The 16,662-nt window shown below is 44.3% G+C and overlaps 1 protein-coding gene across 9 annotated transcripts in view; it reads left to right on the top strand.

Annotated features, from left to right (window-relative positions):
• Nucleotides 1-16,662, top strand: part of Magi2 (membrane associated guanylate kinase, WW and PDZ domain containing 2) — a 1,220,672-nt gene that overhangs the window by 1,103,903 nt on the left and 100,107 nt on the right. The gene's annotated exons all lie outside the window — the stretch shown is intronic.

Genomic DNA, 16,662 nt, shown 5'->3' with positions numbered 1-16,662 from the left:
GTTTATGTGTAAGTAAAATAAAATAGAAAAGACTGAGGTGTGGTAGTGTGGTTGGGAGAGGAAGCGCATAGCATTTTCGTGGGCGGGTGAGGGAATGTCTCTTCTGAGCGCTGTTTCATAGGATAAGCCAGGGGTGGAATCAACCTAGGAGGAGATTTTCAGACAGAAACCTTCCAATGAGAAGGAGCTCAGGATGAAGAAATACACAGAAGCCTGGGGTGGCTGTGCAGAGTGTAAGCCAGAGACAATAGCAGAGATGCCACTTGGGAGTGGGCTAAACCCAGGTAGTGCAAGCTTGCTGTGCACCGGTAGCAAGACCATATTACATTCTCGGTTGGTGGACTGATGTGGGAGGTCCTTCTGTACATGTGTTGCTTTTATTGGTTAATGAATAAAGCTGCTTTGACCTATGGCAGGGCAGAATATAGCCAGGCTGGAAGAGATACAGAGAGTAGGTGGAGTCAGAGAGCTGCAGAAGCAGAAAGACTCCCGGACCCTTACCGGTAGACTGCAGCCTTGCGGTGATACACAGAATAATAGAAATGGGTTAATTTAAAATGTGAAAGTTAGTTAATAAGAAGCCTGAGCTAATAGGCCAAGCGGTATTGTAATTAATAGAGTTTCTGTGTGATTATTCTTGTCTGGTCTGCCGGGAAACGCCAGAGAAGTCTCCTTCTACAATAGACACTAGCAGAAGGTTGTGAAGAGTGACCCGCCTTTTTTCTTAAAGATGCTTATAGGGGGCTGGAGAGATGGCTCAGAGGATAAGAACACTGGCTGCTCTTCCAGAGGTCCTGGGTTCAATTCCCAGCAACCACATGGTGGCTCACAACCATCTGTAATGAGATCTGGTGCCCTCTTCTGGTGTGCGGGCATACATGGAGGCAGAATGTTGTATAAATAATAAATAAATAAATCTTTTTAAAAAAAGATGCTTATGTAAAATTAAATAGCAGTGGGGAGAAAGTAAAACTGGAAACACAGGACAGAGTTGGGAGGCTTTTTGAAAACCAGCCCAAGACAGATTCTCAGGTCCTCCTCCAGGGCAGTAGCTGTAAGCAGGAAATGGATTTAAAGTCAGTGGGTTCTCCAATATTAATCCTGTGAGCCTATACAACTTGTGACAGAGGTCATCCTTGTAGACGATCTCTTGGGTCCCCTCCCCCTCTGCAGCAGCGTTCCGGGGCTTAGCTCAAGACCTGCCAAACAAACAGAAATCAGAAGTGAGGACAGGAAAATACGCCGTTTTTCATGTTCACGTGCTTTGGTCCAAAATGCTATGGATGTATTGCACCTGAATGTAGAAGTGCTTAAATAATAATAGTTTGTCCAGGCCGGGCGGTGGTGGCACACGCCTTTAATCCCAGCACTCGGGAGGCAGAGGCAGGCAGATCTCTGGGAGTTCGAGGCCAACCTGGTCTACAAGAGCTAGTTCCGGGATGGGCACCAAAGCTACAGAGAGACCCTGTCTCGAAAAACCAAAAAAAAAAAAAGAAAAGAAAAGAATAGTAGTTTGTCCATGTGATATCCCTAAAATTCTCAGGAATTGTGGTTTCCAGTTTGTGTGAGGTAGAAAAGCATGCCAAGCAATACCAATAAATAAATAAATAAATAAATAAATAAATAAATAAATAGCGACCAGGAATTAATAAGAGCTCCTATGGTCAGGCTATGTTATCAGAAGCCCACCAGAAGCTCGTGGATAGGGAGGGTTGCCCTGTTTAACATGAGCCTTAACAAATTCAAGGGAGAAAACCACAGAGGTGTTAAATCTCAGCCAATACACACAGAGAACAAATTACATATGTCTAAAAGTACAGTTTCATTTTTCTGTTTCTTCCTGATAAGTCGCAGAAATAAATCCAGTCTTTAAGCATAAACTCAAAGCAGGAATCTGTCAGTACGATGGATTCACCAAGATTAAAAGGGACACAAGACTGAGGATTGTCATGAATTATACAAACAGCCTCCCAATAGCTTACACTCGGGGAAATGTTCACAGGGAGCTTTTGTAGCTATCTCAAGACATTCAGATTGTTTATTGGGGCAGAATACCTAGAGGACTGGGAGAAAAATATAAAGTATACTGTCGTCATGAAAATGCTAAGCATGCGTTTTAGATCTCAACTGTATCTAAAGTGTAGCGGTTTTCCTTCTAAATGCATCAGGATATGTGTGCGCGCTCTTTCTCTGCTGCAAATAAGGGCCATGCATAAGTAAGTAGGTCTGGGAAAAGAGCAGGTACTAATGCTTAGAATGAATATGAGCATTTTTTTGTGTAGAGACTGACCTCAAAAAATATACTTCCAAACCACTTCAAGATGGTATGATTTTGCACCAGCCTTGAGTATAGAAATAGAGTCTGTTAGCACAGGAAGCCTCCTGGTTGCTACCTCTTATTATATTTCTTTCTTTTCAATTTAAGAATTTCGAAAGGCAGATTGGCCTCGTGCTCTGTGGCAAAGGCAGCGATCACACGGACGGCATGTGTGTGGTACATGCATACTATGCATACTATAGCATGTTGCAGCTGTAGCATGCCATCTGCAGCACGCACCTAAACGGTCTCTGGAGCTGAGGCTCTTCCGTGCTTCTGTCATAATCGTGTCCCTATTTTCAGAGAGAAAGAAAGGCTAAGTGCCCTGTGAACGGTAAAGAGCCATCCTTGGGCTCAGTGTTACAGAGGTCATTGGACTCCAAGGGTCTGAGACTGTGTGTGTACTTCAGGGTCACAGTCGCTCCCCCATTTCCTGGGCTTGTGGTAATTTTCTTCTCCTGTCTTACCACAGCCTAACAAGCCTTAGCAATTCGTTGTGTTGTTTATCACCTGCGGCTCCTGGAATCTTTTCATTGGTGGACAAGGACCCCTTTGCATTTATTTGATGGGCAGATCATCACATGTAGGCAAGCAAGTGGCAAGGGGCTCGTAGCTCAGGTGCTGCCATCATACTGCTTGTTTAGAAAACGGGCGCTGTCATTAACTAGCCTTGTGACCAGGAAGTCATACGGCTTCCGTCTCCTCAATTATAAAGGAACGCTTGTTTCCGTCGCTTTGTCATGGGTTCCAGAGCAGGCTGGAGGTGGCTGGGTGGCCGAGAGAGACCGCTGTAGGGCAGAGAAAGCTGCGGTGCCCTAGCCAGTGCCACTGAAGGAATCTTCAGGAAGTTCACGAGAACTCCAGGTTTCTATGCCAGACTTCCCCGGCCTTTAAACTACAGAGCCATGAAAAATATTAAGCTTCTGACTCAAAGCCATGCCTTCTAAAATCTCTCTGCAAACATCGTGTCTCCACTGAATATTATCACAGCAGGGAAGAGAGATGAAGAAGCCAGATGTAATTTTCCCTTCCCTGGGGACAGAGAAACCCCCTTCCATGCTTCTTCAGCCAAGACAACATTGCCAGCGACATGAGATGTTTAACTAGATAGGAAATTGTGACATGGGGTTCCTGGCTTGCTGGTTGCCTGACATTTAGTGGTGCTCTTTATCAAAACACTGTGTATTTTTTTAAAAAAAAAAAAATTAGTTCCTAAAACATAAGGAGGAAGTGTTCTTTGTGTGAAGTAGTGAACTCAGAAACACATGTCTTCCCTTCAAGGCTGGTCCCAGGGGGCTGAGCATTGCTCGGAACTGGACAGATATTAAAAGCTTTCCACCTGTAGTGCGTCTCCTTCTTGACTTAAAGTGACATTAAGCAGCAGCCTGAGCATCTGTGTGCCATTATCAGAAGTATTACACTGTTTTTAGGCCTTGAAATCTGATCCAAGAGAAAAAAAAATATAGGTTTTTAACCATAACTCTGGGTCAGAATGAACTAACAAGCAATTACAGATCAAATTCTTAGAAAGAATTTTAAAGATCTATACAGACACAAATGTGTTAGATTCCTCTTACTATGACAAAATATCTTTAGAAAAATCACAAATTAAAAGAAAACAAATTGAGAAAATGTTTCCTGCTCACACTTTCAGAGGTCTTAGCCCATGGTGATTGGTTCCATTGTTTCGAAGCCTGGAAAGAGACAGAACACTGTGGCAGAAGTGTTGATGAGAGAAGTTCTTCTCACGGAAGTTGGAAAGTAAAATTAAAAGGGGGTAGGGACCCTCCAAAAATTCCTTCAAGGATACAGCCCCAATGGCAGATTCCTTCTAGTTGGCCCCAACCCTCTTTTTTTTTAGATTTATTTGTATATTTTATGTATATGGGTGTTTTATCCTCATAAATGTCTACACACCAGAAAAAGGCATCATATCCCCTGGGGCTACAGTTATAGATGGTTGTGAGCCACTGTGTGGGTAGTGGGAATTGAACTCAGGACCTCTGGAAGAGCAGCCAGCATTCTTAACCACTGAGCCATCTCTCTAACCCCTGGGATACAACTCTTAACGCAACACCCAATAGTACCATAGGCTGGCATGCAAACTTTTAGCATATGGACCTTAGGGGATATATACTATCAAAACCAAACAGAAAAGATGTTCATTGTCATATTATTAATAAAAATGAGAAAATGAAAATAATGTTAAAAGCTTCTTTCTTTTTACTTTTAATCCTTATTTTTATTTCATGTGAATTTGTGTTTTCCTTGCTTATATGCCTGTGCACTGTATGCTTGTATGTCTGTGACTGTGTGCATGTATGTCTGTGCACTACATGTATGTCTGTGCACTACATGTGTGTCTGTGAACTACATGTGTGTCTGTGAACTACATGTATGTCTGTGCACTACATGTGTGTCTGTGCACTACATGTATGTCTGTGCACTACATGTGTGTCTGTGAACTACATGTATGTCTGTGCACTACATGTATGTCTTGCACTACATGTATGTCTGTGTACTACATGTATGTCTGTGCACTACATGTGTGTCTGTGACTGTGTGCATGTATGTCTGTGCACTGTGTGCATGTATGTCTGTGCACTACATGTATGTCTGTGCACTACATGTATGTCTGTGCACTATATGTATGTCTATCCATCTATTCCCACCTCTTTACTGATGTCATCACTCCCGTTCCCACCTCTGTACTGATGTCATCACTCCCATTCCCACCTCTGTACTGATGTCACTACTCCCGTTCCCACCTCTGTACTGATGTCATCACTCCCGTTCCCACCTCTGTACTGATGTCACTACTCCCGTTCCCACCTCTGTACTGATGTCATCACTCCCGTTCCCACCTCTGTACTGATGTCATCACTCCCGTTCCCACCTCTGTACTGATGTCACTACTCCCGTTCCCACCTCTGTACTGATGTCACTACTCCCGTTCCCACCTCTGTACTGATGTCACTACTCCCGTTCCCACCTCTGTACTGATGTCACTACTCCCGTTCCCACCTCTGTACTGATGTCATCACTCCCGTTCCCACCTCTGTACTGATGTCACCACTCCCGTTCCCACCTCTGTACTGATGTCATCACTCCCGTTCCCACCTCTGTACTGATGTCACTACTCCCGTTCCCACCTCTGTACTGATGTCCTCACTCCCGTTCCCACCCCTGTACTGATGTCATCTCCTGTAACTGGTATCTATTGGATGAGATGGAATTTTCTTATCACGTGATCAAGAGCTCCCCTCCCCAGAAGGAAAACAGTGAGGGTGTTCCACTCCAACCCAGCTGGCCCCAGAACCTAGCTGCAGCCTCAGGACAGCTGTGCTAATAGGCGTAGTGTCAATGGACCAATCACAGAGGGAACTCTGTGCAGCCTGATCCCCTCCTAGCAAAACAGATCACACTATAAAATGGGGGGACAGTGGGAGCAGGGTCCCAGAGAACAAACTCCCCATCACTTGCTCTCCGCTGTCTCTGCACTGGGCGGCCTACCTGGCCCTAAGCATCTGAGTTACAAAGCCCTAGTCCTCTAAGGACTAGGGGACCTGTGTCTGCTTTGAGACCCCTCTCGGTCTGGCACACACTGGCCCTGGTTGTCACTGAGGACCACGTGGCAATCATTACCCGGTCCTAACTGGGAGGATCTCGGTGACGTGCTAGATCTCTTGGGAGGAAACAAGACTACGACTTCAAATCCCTTCCTTGTTTCTCCATCTTCACAAGCAAACCATGTCAGTTCCACGTGTAAAAGCTGAATTGCTGCATTCTTTAGGAAGAGCATCTCAGCTAAGAGGGAGAGGAATGGAGCCCAGAGATGCCGTCATCTTCTCAATCCTGAATATGATTAGCTTTTTTCCGAAATGAAAACCTGGCTGCCTGGGTCTCCTCATTATGCAGCCGGCGGACTGAGACATTTCGCCTTAATTGAGTGCTCTGACATGCGAACATGGAAGCGTTTATTAAAAAGCAGAAACACCACGCACACATTCTGCTCTGGCGGCACTAACAAATGGAAAGATCCAGTTTTCAAGACAGTGGTCTGTTAAAGCAGCAGCATCCTTATTTATTCTCAAGAAGAGGAGCAGTGCAGCCTCGCAACATACCATTGAGTGCTCTCGGAGTGATTTTTGTTGTTGTTGTTTTAAAAATTCTAGCTAGTTTTTCTTATTGTTTGGAAGGAGCTTATCAGTCCTAAGTTTCTCCCACTAGGGAATCATTTCCACGAACAATTATTACTGGGTTCAAAGACTTCCCAGGACCAGTGGAAGGCAGATGTCTTCTTTCCGTCAGCTACTCAGTTGTCTCGAAAGCATGGGAATGAGCGGTGGTGGCTGCTTCCTCTGGGCTTAAATCATCCAGCTCCTTGCTGTTCACAAGATAGTTCAAGGAATCTACAGCTGAGAGGCACCTGCATACTTCACTGGCAGGACCACGCTCCCATGGGAAAATGCCTGTTACTCTCACACGTTATTCAAAGAATGCACATCACTTCTACTGAGGATAAATCACACACACACACACACACACACACACACATTCTATTTGGGGACTCGTGTTGCAGTGTCTTCTCTGTAACTGTATTTTCTTCTCTTTTCCCAATGGTACACTACATCAGATATTTCATAAAGCTGGGTGCACATATGGATTAGTTTTAAAGAAGACCTTGTTATTTCAGGACACAATTGTCCCCTGGAGCCATCATACAGCTGTAGCAAAGGTTCCCATTTAGGTTGGTGTAAACACCACTTCTTCTGGAGGCCCAGCTTCTGCCAAAGACTCAGAGTGTGCCTCTGACCAAACTCCTACCATCCCAAACCCTGGTAAGAGCTCTCGTGAGGGATGGCCAATCATTTTGCAATTTAAGTTGCGTTTGTTCCAACTTAATTAATCTCCACACGTGGTTGGAGTCTTTTCGAGGGATTAATCAGCCCCCTCCCTTCCCTGAGCGCTGACAGAGGTGGCTGGCCATTCTTAAGGTTTCCACATTGCCAGAGGAAAGGGACTAGCCTAGCCCACCTGGCGATCTCATTTTCCAATCTAACCACCTCAGATTGCTTTTCTTAGTCAGCCAAGGGTTTGCTCCACACACGTGCCCAGATGTGTGTTCGGGGTGAGCTCATTTGTTTTCAAGGGGGAACCGGGTCAGGCCTTCTGCTCCAGGGGTCTTGCTCACAAGGTCCTATATTCATGGGTTCACCATGAGAATAAGTCCTCCAGAAAGCAAAGACAGATAGCCATTCTGAAGGCTTTTGATCTTGTAGTCTCCGGCACCAAGCAGTTGAAGTATTGTAAGAAAGAATGTCCTGACTGAAAAACATTCACTGGAATGGTCATTTGATTTGCTAGATGAAAAGCAAGATGAAAAGTAACTGCAATCCCACAGGCCCTGGGCAAAACTGAAACACAGTTAAAACTTGTTCTCTAGGGAGAGTGGCGCCCCCACTCAGCTCCCATCAGTTCTGACTTTTGTCTCTTAGTTAAATGTAAATACATAACTATATTATCACCCTTGAGAAATGAAGGCAGATGCAAAGAGCTTAGATTGTACTCACCCAGACATTGCTAATACCTGGCATGAAGTTCTAAACTAGCAAGAGAATCTTCTCCCATCCAGGAAATGTTCCCTCCTGCAAGCGGCCCTGACCCGTAGCCACTGGCATGTATAGCCAGTGTGTAGGAGATACATCTTCAATTGTCTTCCATGTTAATAAGCCTAAATGGCCGCCCCTGTGATGGCTTGCTCCTCTCTGTAGCATTGAATGTGGTCCTTACATCTCTGTCTCTGCCTCCCCGTGTCCACCCCCACTTAGCACGCCTGATAGGCTCAGGTAACTGCCATCAACGGCTTTCATGTAACTCTTGGATTCATGTCAGGAATGAGGCCTTTCATGATCATCCACACACAACCCCACCCTTGTCCCAGGGCTCACCAGTGTTTATGTCCACTGCCGCCTGACTCTGCACAGATCTGTCTTTGTAAGGGACAGCCCATGTGGCTGCAGTGTCTCTCCTCCCTCCAGCTGCCACATGGGAGAGTTCTACGGGTCTTGCCAAACCCAGATTCAACAATATTTCCTCTCCGGTAGTTCCCAGAGTCCTCTGCACACCGGTGCCTGCCTTACTCAACACCAATTGTTTCTATCTATCTATCTATCTATCTATCTATCTATCTATCTCCCCAAAATCTTTGTTCCCCTGCCTATTTCGCTTCTCTCCCTATTTGTTAAAGTTTGATTTCAATAGAGTAAAACTCTGAAATCCGTCGTCCAAGTTTTAACAGTAGATTTAGTTTAAAGCTACTGCAGGAATGAAGTCAGCTGCACACACCTGAACCGCTGATTTTTTTCTGTCCAATGATTTTTTTTTAAATGACTCAATAGCTTTCCATCATATGAATGTACCATGGTCTATCCGTCTTTAGTTGAGGGACATTTGATTTTTTTCCTGTTTGGAATCACATAAACAATCACAGAGAAAGTTCCTGTCAAGTATCTTTTTGTAAGTCTGTGTGAGAATGGTTTTCTGTTTTAAAGAGAACGTGTGAAGGGTGTTTGCATTTGGTAAATACTGAGGGGTGGGACCCATGGATCATGGGACTCCTATTCCCAAGTCACTTGGACGGGCCTTCTAGATACTTTGCATCTTTGAACTATGTCTCCAGGCTTTTCTACCATATGTTCATTCCATGCAGACCCATTAGTAATTCCAGAAGGCAGACAGCAGTATCTCACTTTAATTTTAAGTTATTCTCTTTCCCCAAAGACCAACACCACTGAGGTCTTTTCATAGGCTTTTGCCGTCTACAGATCTTGGGTGAAGTGGAGTTTTGCTCTCGGTCTCTTCCCTCTAGAGGATAATTGTCATTTTACCAGATGCCTTTGAGGGCCCCTCAGCCCCTTTCCTCGTTTCTCGCTTTAGAGAAATCCGAGTCGTTTTGCAATAACAGCCTCACAAAATTACGATGGAAACAGAGTGATTTGTAAAGTGTTTAGTTCAAAGTGAAAGCGCACGCAGCTGCAGCACTGGGAAGATGAGTGACGAGAGAAAGTGCCTATAGGCAGAAAGCCAGTGTGAGCTAAACGGTGCGATGCTAGACAGAGGAATTGGGCGAGGAAAAGGACCACACGTGAGATGCTCTCCCTTGCCGACATCATTCGTTTAACCCCGTGGAGGTCGTACTACAAGTCCTCAAAGTTAATATATGATCACAATCTCTCGTCTCCCAAGCACTTTGCTTAGGGCTTTTTCATGTTTGAGGTCCTTTTTTTTTCCAGTCATGCAAAATTACATCATTTAAGTTAAAGTGTGCTGAACCCTGTTGTAACTTTGGCTTCGGTGAGGAAAAAAAACCAACTGAAGAGCCAATAAATATTTATGTAATCTTGGGGCTAAGATATTGAAAAGGACAGCTGGCTCAGGAGGGATCATTTGCCTGAGTTCGTTTCTGTTTCCATTTACATTAGGAAAATATTGCAAGGAGTTATTATCTGCCTCGGGGCTTAGGGTACTACGCAGGAGGCCGATATTGCACCTGATTGCTTTTGACATTTACCTATTGTAGCAGGGAAACCGTGTGAAGATAGCCAAGTGTCTTTTTACAAAGCGCGGCTTTGGAGGCTGGGGAGGGGCGGGGGATGGCAGAGGCAGAATGCACGGCATCTGTAAAACTGAGAAACATGACTTATCAGCAGCACCCGCTTGTAGCTGTCAGCCATCCCTGCGGGGCCAGCTGAGAAATTACGCAGAGCCAGGTATGTTGATGGGGGTGAAGGCTCCAGTGCTTCCGAAGGCTAAAGATACAGAGGAGGGAAAGTGTGGTTCTATTGGACATTTTGACCCCGAGCCCACACTGATGGAATGTAGTCGTGTGACATTTACTGAGCACTTGGAAAGACATCAACTGTCTGTGTCCCTATCTTCCAGTGCCACCAGAGACATGGAATTGTTTTTAGTTTGAATACACAATTATTTCACATTTTTTTATTTCAAATGGATTCCAAAATCTCCAACTGGGATCCCCAAAATCTAGTTGCAGCAACTGATTTAAGTTATAAAAGATTCTCCATTTGCTGATTGTTGGTGACAAAATGAAAATTCTTATCACCTCTCATCTCTTAGACCCCACTGTACTGTAGCAAAGGATTTAGGGGGAAAGGGATGCCCGGAGTGGGCAGGGCAGGAGTGGGTGACTTTGCAGTCAGAGAAGAGAAACAGAGGGAGGGAACATATACCCACTCTTTGTCTTAATGCTCAGAACTTTAAAAACCCAGCACAAAATGCGACACAAACACCATGACCACTAGGTATGAATTTTTTTATAAAAAGATCAGCAGGGGCCAGGCAGTGGTGGTGCACACCTTTAATCCCAGCATCCAGGAGGCAGGAGTAGACATATCTCTCTGAGTCCGAGGCCAGCCTGGTCTACAAGAGCTAGTTCTAGGTATCTAGGGCTGTTACATAGAGAAACTCTGTCTTAAAACAAAATAAAATAAACAGAAAAGATCAGTAGGGCTGGTGAGGGGACTCAGATGGTGAAGGCACTTGCAGCCAAGCTTGATGACTTGAGGTCAATCCCAGAGACCACACAGAGAAAGAATCTAGTTAGCTCCAGCCATTTGTCCTTTGACTACACACAGCATCTTGTGGTGCATCTGTATGCATGTGAACACACTCAAACACACACACACACTCACACACACAGTAAGTAAGTAGATAGATGATAGATAGATAGATAGATAGATAGATAGATAGATAGATAGATAGATAAATGTTTAAGCAGTTTTAAGTAGAAAAGCAAGGGTTAGCAATGTGGGTGCACAGAGCCCTGAGTTTTGTGCCCAGCACCTCAAAACAATATTAGGGACAGAAAAATAAGCAAATAAACAATGATAACATAAGGACACAGTAAAAATAGAGTCATTCTCATCAATTTTATCTGTTATAATAGAATACCACATGCTGGAAATTTTTAATAAACAGACAAACTTTGAAACTTCTAAGGTCCCCTGTGATTCTGTCTAAAGTAGCATTATAACCACACACGAAAAGCAGAATAGTAAGTATATAAAAAAAGAGCACTATGGTTAAAGAAAGAATTCTTAGATACCTAAATTATCATGACTACATTAAATTCTTTAGTATAAGCACTGGGAGATAAAAAGCTAAATGAATTCTCAGATGAAACAGAGCAGAACAGAAGCAGAAAGTATGAGAGAAATGCTCAAAGAATTGCAGACCAGTTCCAGAGGCCTGTGTCTAATCAAGAGTTCTAGAAAAGAGACCAGACGCAGTGGGAGTTAGGGGAGACATGGCATAATGAGTGTCCCCAAGTTTCTAATGGAAACAGGTCCTCATGCCAACCACATCAAGGGCACTACAGCACACTTCAGTGCACAAAGGGTACAGAGACAATAGTTATTAAACCTCTTTCCCGTGCCCCCAAGGAAAGACAAGTGCATTGGATTTAAGAAACAAACAAACAAAAAAAAAAAAAAACTCTTAATAGGTTGAGCCCAGTACAGTCATTTCTCGGTATCCATGGAGACTGTTTCCAGGCTCCTGTGCCATCAAACCCCACAGATGTTCAAGTCACTTACGTTATGAGGGATGGCCTCCATACATTTCCCCTCGTCAAATCACCCCGCAAAGCCCCCTCCACACACTATGAACAGGTGAGTTTGGGAGCTGAGTTTACTCCCCAGGAACTTAAAGGGATACATTTAACCCATAGTGAGAGTACACCTCATCAATGCAGCTGCTGTGTGGGTCTTTGGGGCTGTATCACTGTGCTGGTATTCTTGTTTGTTGTTGCTCAGGATACAACTTGCTTTTCTTCTTTGTAGGAAAGACATTCTTTCTTTCTTCCTTTCTTTCGGCGTTTTGAGACAGGGTTTCTCCGTGGAGCCCTGGCTGTTCCGAAACTTGCTCTGTAGACCAGACTGGCCTCAAATTCACAGAGATCCACCTGCCTCTGCTTCCTGAGTGCTGGGATTCAATGTGTGCCCCACTGCTACTCAGCAAGAAAGAAATTCTTAATATAAAAAAGTTATCTATATTTTCCATCATTTCCAAGCTAGTTTTCCATTTGGCTTGCAAGTCTTCCTAAAGGTCATAGCTTTATCCGCTGAAACAACTTGGGGCATACAGTACAGAATGGCAGCTTCGACCCCTAGACTGGAAAGGTAGGGTTGCCAGTTTTACTGAATGACGAAAATAAAATGCCTATTTTTTTTTTTGCCTATGGCTTTGAGTAAAAGTGTAAAAATTATGAGTAAAATTGATATTTGGATCAGTAGCACCAAATTTTCTATTGCCACATTTCGACTAAAGCAGTTGTAAAGGGCATCCCATACGCCCAGGAGTTAGTGAAGTCAGTTTTAGGGGTATTGAGAGAAACAATGATACCCCTGTAGAAGAAAAAGCACCTCTTTCCTTATTCTCTGAGTGTGGTTCCCCATGCCTCATCCATGTCTCCGCAAAGGTTTCCTTGGGTCTTAACACCATAGTCTCTGGACATATTGTCAGACTCCAAAGACATAGGATCAAAAACCACATAAGCTTCCTGAAATACGCATTGCTTTCATGCGGTGCATGCTAGCCTACTTAGACATAGTTCCAGAAGACCATCTGCTCTGCAGAGATCCAGAAGTGAGATGCTTGTTATGTAAGAAGAAATTTCACGCCGGGCGGTGGTGGCGCACGCCTTTAATCCCAGCACTCGGGAGGCAGAGGCAGGCGGATCTCTGTGAGTTCGAGGCCAGCCTGGTCTAGAAGAGCTAGTTCCAGGACAGGAACCAAAAGCTACGGAAAAACCCTGTCTCAGAAAAAAAAAAAGAAGAAGAAGAAATTTCACAACGAGATAAGAAAGGTAATGTCGTAGGCTTGTTAAATTACTATGTGTAGAATAAAGGATTAATTGGGGGGGACGAGAGTCCTGGATGCCATATCTGGAACTGTGTGCATGCCACACACACACATCCACCACCAAACTCTACTCCTAAACCCAAAAATACTTGAAAGCATTAATAGAAACTAGCTGAACCACCTTTCCTTGGGATGTGCATCAGAACGAGAAACACAGCCATAAAAGTCTTTGCTCTTTTCTTGGCCCTCGCCTTTCTGGTGGTTTTTCTCAATTACCTACTCCGCTGCGGACAGTGAGACAGTGGTGTTGCAAAAACAGAATACACTATGGACATAGCTACATAGGATCAATTATACAATTCTCAGAGCCCGATATAACAAAAAAATGTAGGGTTCTTCCTCAAAAATTACTGCGTACCCAGATGAAAACAGTGGGCCATTAAGCCAGCTATCAGGCTTTCTGACTGTGGGGACCCTGGAGAGGGCACAGGTCACACACTCGTGGAACCAAGCGTCTATAGTCCTGTCCGATCTTTCCAAATACCAGAACCATTTTAAATCAGTTTGATGACCTCAGCTGGAGAACTCTGCCACATTTTCTCACCATTTCCAGTCCAATGACATCTCTTCCGATCATCGATTCATTTTCAATACTTAGCTGAAAATCCTCTTATATTTTTGGTTGTGAGCCTAGCCTTTAATGGCTGAGCCATCTTTCCAGCCCGAAAGTACTCCTTTAAATGATGAAAAGCAAATGTGTTAGTGGTAGCGTGTGCCTAAGGAATGTGTCTCTCTGGCCATATAATGGCTATTTTCTATAGGATCTTTTCACCCATGGGAGCATGAGTTCTATTGGGTTCTCACATTATCAGTAATGGGCATTCTTCCCATTCCTCTGTATGACCATCTGCCCATGACTTCAGGGTAACTAAACCATTCAGTCACAGGAAAATGCCTCACGGGTGCTGGGGAATAACACAGTCCTTAAAACAGCAGCTGCTCCGTGCAGGGTTTGCAAATCAGTTGGCTATGAATTTCAGGGAAGATGTTTTCGGTTTTGGCAAACTGCATTTCACAGACTTCTAGAAGAAAATAAGCCACATGGGCAACTTTTTCTTAATTTTACCATTAAAATGTTTTAGTTAAAAAATGCTTTCCCCTTTTCTTCAGTCCCTGATGACCAAGAAAAAAAAAGAATTCTTTCAGAGGACACTGACCACTCTTCAGGAAAAGACACCAGGTGGATGAGCTTGTCATAATGCATACATTATCCCAGGGCTTCTAGAAAGAAGGAAAGGGACACAGGGAAGGGGAACACTGGGCTCAAGTTTCTGGAGACAGAAAAAAACCATCAAAGTCTTCATGTGCTCAGCCTCCATTACCTCAGGCTTCTCAGACAGGGAATAGACAAAGCCTCTCTCCTTTGCCGGCCCCCATTCTGAATCTGATGGGCCCCCTCACCTTTGCCACTGGGAGCTTTCCTCTAGAGGAAGTTCCGCTTACCATGGGACACTCGCGCTACCTCCTCGCCAGAGACACCTGGTGTTTCTTCACTGCTCTGAGGCCACACTGGGACTAATCCTTCACCCCTCCTCTTCCCTCTTACTGCACACAACCTTTACTATGGGCTTGCTATTTATTCATTGTTTTAAATATTTTTATGCTTCTCTATGGTCTCCCCAACATGCCTGAGTTTCCTGAGGGCAAATCCATGTGCTATTACGTTTTCTTCTCCAAAGAGCCTTGCACAGTACCTGTTCCTTAGAAAATGCTATGGTAGATATGTATTCGTGGATGTAGCTGTTTTCCTGCCCAGCCCACAATTTCAAAGCCACACAATAAATGCTTTTCACAGCTTAGCAAAAGAAAAATGATGGAAGTCACCCAGTATTAAAAAAAAATTGCATCAGGCCATAGATTCCTTGCCTTCTTCAAGCTAAGTTTAACCTTCGCTAATTAGTAGATTGTGAAGTAATGTCAGCTTTTGGTATTGATTGCCTTTGAAGTATCTATTTGTCATGCTCTTTTTAGAACTATCTCCCCTCTCATAAATTTGACATGATTGATGCAAAATCCACTTCTGCTGTCGAACGCTGTCCTCCATACAGAAGGCCACTTTGTGGGACTTGCTAACAAGGAGATGATTAAATGTAAATAGCAGGGGCAAGCTTTCCTTGCTCTGAAGTGAAAGACACCCAAGCAACGTGTGAGGGAAATACTGCAATAATGACAGAGGAGAACAGGGGAAAGGATCTAATAACCTCTTCTCCCAGGATTCCAGCAAAGGAAGAAAAATGGCTGAGCATGGTGGCGCATGCCTATAACCCCAGCCCTCTGGAAGTGAGGCCAGCCTGGGCTGCAGGGAGCTCCAAGCCAACCTGGGAAAATTATCAAGACCCCGCCTCAAACAAATGACTGGATAAATGCATTTCGAACATACAACTCATCAACAGATGACAAGATCTACAGGTGGTCATGCTGGCATCGTCATGGAAACCAACCTAAAGCAGCACTCAGCCGAATTCACCAAATAACTCAGCCCACTTAGATGAAGGATTGGAGAAAGCCTGAGTTGGCCATACAGAGATCCAGCAAAGAAGGAGCATCATTGTCTCCTGCAGTGATGTTGCTGGAGACCCAGGACCTTGGCCTTTAGATCTCACTATGGAGAGAACTTTGGCCAAGAGACTTTTTCTGAATATTCCTAAGACCAATGTTACGGTATTCTGGGCAATGGCAATAGCAGATGCCTCACCCCTGGAGAGCACAATGTATTGCCAAGACATTGGTATGGGATGAATAATTAAGCAAGAGCCACACATTTCTTTCTCTAATTTGGAGTCTTCAGTTAAAATCCCTATCTAGCGACATATTATCTCTTACCCTGTGTCAGGATGTCCAAAACCAAATGATGCCCCGTGGCTTCCCCCAATATCTGTGTACCCTAAACATGCCATGGCAGGAAGATTGATGGAGAGGCTTGATCTATGTCTCTTCCCAACAGACGATGTCTCCGAGGCGTGCCTCTAAACGGACTGCACACTAGCTACCCTAGTCATCGGTTCTCGGAGAATTAATAAATGCCGTTCATCCCCATGGTAGACACGAAGGTCAGGAATTCTTTGCTGTTCTGTAATTCTATCAGCATCACACAGGAGGCACGGGATGGGGAGTGGGAGTCACTCGACTGACCTTACCTCTGAGCAAATGGGACTACGTCTTGTTCCAGGAGAGAATCTTCTTTGGAAGCGCCCTTGTCAAAGACTTGTCTTACATCAGAATGCACTTGTGTAAGAAGTGGAGTTGACAACAAGGGAAAGCGAGGCTGGAACAGCTGCCAAGAGGCTGACATAGTATTTGTTTCTGCTTCAGGGTTTGTTTTTTTTCTTTCCCTTTAACATTACTCTGACTACTGAAAGAAAGTTAAATTGTTGTGTTCATCTCGAGATTTCAGGCAGCAA

This window comes from Chionomys nivalis, chromosome 26 (assembly GCF_950005125.1).
Source record: "Chionomys nivalis chromosome 26, mChiNiv1.1, whole genome shotgun sequence".
NCBI lineage: Eukaryota > Metazoa > Chordata > Mammalia > Rodentia > Cricetidae > Chionomys > Chionomys nivalis.
The sequence above is the reverse complement of the archived record's forward strand: the minus strand, read 5'-3'. Positions and strand labels throughout refer to the sequence as shown.